Genomic DNA, 2262 nt, shown 5'->3' on the forward strand with positions numbered 1-2262 from the left:
ACATATACATATGTGTGTATACATATACATGTATATACACACGTACATATACATGTATATACACACATATACATGTATATACACACATGTACATATACATGTATATACACACATATACACACATACATGTATATACACATACATGTATATACACACATATACATGTATATACACACATATACATGTATATACACACATACACATATACATGTATATACACACACGTGCACACACACACATATATACATATATATGTATATATACACACACACATATGTATGTATATTTTACAGGCTTAATTAACTTTCTTTTTCTTGTATAAAAACCCTATGTTGTAGCCACAGCTGGAGCCTGGGTCCTCTGCACGGAGACTCTGGTGTGGGTCTTGGCGAGGTGGTCAGTGAATTCTTGATAGGGACACTTGGTGAATACAGCCGTCTTCCAGAGGTCAGGGGTCAGGTAGCTGTAGGTCTTAGAGATGGCATCAAAGGTGGCCTTGGCGAAGTTGCTCAGAGTGGCAGTGTAGCCCCTGGCTGAAGTGTAGCAGTCATCGATACCAGCCATCATGAGCAACTTCTTGGGCACAGGCGCCGAGACGATACCAGTGCCTCTGGGCACGCGGATGAGGCGCGCGAGCACGGAGCCGCAGCAGCCTGTCACCTTGCAACGGATGGTGTAGGGCTTGCCGATCTTGTTCCCCTAGTAACCTCTGCGCACGGGGACAATGGAGAGCTAGGCCAGGATGATGGCCCTGTGGATGGCAGTGGCCACCTCCTTGGAGCACTTAACACCCAGACCGACGTGACCGTTGTAGTCCGCGATGGCCACAAACGCCTTGAACCTGGTTCGCTGGCCGGCTCCGGTCTGCTTCTGCACCGGCATAATCTTCAAAACCTAGGCCTCGAGAGAGGCCCCCCAGGAAAAAATCAATGATCTCAGATTCCGTGATGGGCAGGGAGAAGAGACAGATCTCCTCCAGGGAAGTGATCTTCATGTCCTTAACCAGGCAGCCCAGCTTGCTGACGGGCATCCACTCCTTATCCTTGGCCTTGCCTCCGCGAGCTCCGTGGCTTCGGCCCCAGCCTGGTCCACGGCAGTGACCCCGGCCTCGGATGCGACTGCCGAAACCTCCACAGAAGCCACCGTGGTTCCCCAGCCCAGGGCCCCCGGGGCCTCCGGGACGCCCCCCTGCCCCGCCACCGCCGGCTGCACCGGCGTCATCCGCCATTTGGTGTTTTCTCGGAGAAGAAGCTACATGTGGAATATATTAACGCAACAAATTGTGCGTACTTGCTAGACATTAGGCATGATAGTAAGTGCTAGGGTTACAAAGTATTGCTTTTTGGGGAACCCATGGTTGTTGGGGAGAAACCAGAAGATCAGTCATCACAGTGCGGCAAGATCAGACTTGTGGTTTGTTCAGGTTCTGGGAGCCGTCACTGCAGTGAGAATGGGTGAGTTGGGGCAGGCTGTGGTGTCTGGGAAATTTTAAAATAGAAGTGATACTTGAGCAAGAAGTTGAAGGATGAATATGGATTTATAGAATAAGCAGGGTGTAGAGACGTGTGCATGTGTGTGTGTATTTCATAAAGAAAGACATGCATGTGCAAAGGCCTGGAGGCTGTTGATGTCAGCAGAATGTTCTGAGGAATGAGTAAGATGAAACAGATGAAACACTTAAAGGCATTTTTTCTCCATTAGTCAAGTCTAGGAGAGGCATTCAATGTCTAATGTCTAACTAGGGTTAGGATTTGAAGAATCTTTCTAAGATGTCTGGTCTTTTTTTTTTTTTTCTTTTAGAGATGGGGTTTCACTGTGTTGCCTAAGCAGTGGCTATTCATAGGCACAGTTATAGCACACTGCAGTCTTGAACTCCTGGACTCAAGCTATCCTCCTGCCTTGGCCTCCCAAGTAGCTAGGGCTACAGGCACATGTGACTGTGCCTGAGTAAGACGTCCCTTCTCAAAAGTCAGCAAATAAAAAGCAGCTTAGAAAAAGCCATTTTTCCTACCTGATCACCCTCCCAACCATCCTATGAGGATTTTACAGATGAGGACCCTGACGTTCAGTGGGTTTAAGTAATTTCCCTAAAGTCTCTGCTAGGAAGAAGGAGAACTGGGCTTTCCATTGAAGTCTGCCTCACTCCAAAGCCCACGACAAATTGTGAACATAAGTTCGTCTTTATCTGATGACTTGGGACTTTGTCTCACCTTAGGACCAGTCGTCTGAATGTGAGATTGTTAGGTAGTTTGGTAGCTGGAG

The 2262-nt window shown here is 47.9% G+C and overlaps 1 pseudogene; it reads right to left on the reverse strand.

Annotated features, from left to right (window-relative positions):
- Positions 1-322: 322 nt before the first annotated feature.
- Positions 323-1228, reverse strand: LOC100993047 (small ribosomal subunit protein uS5-like; annotated as a pseudogene).
- Positions 1229-2262: the final 1034 nt, after the last annotated feature.

Source organism: Pan paniscus, chromosome 1 (assembly GCF_029289425.2).
Source record: "Pan paniscus chromosome 1, NHGRI_mPanPan1-v2.0_pri, whole genome shotgun sequence".
Classification (NCBI taxonomy): domain Eukaryota; kingdom Metazoa; phylum Chordata; class Mammalia; order Primates; family Hominidae; genus Pan; species Pan paniscus.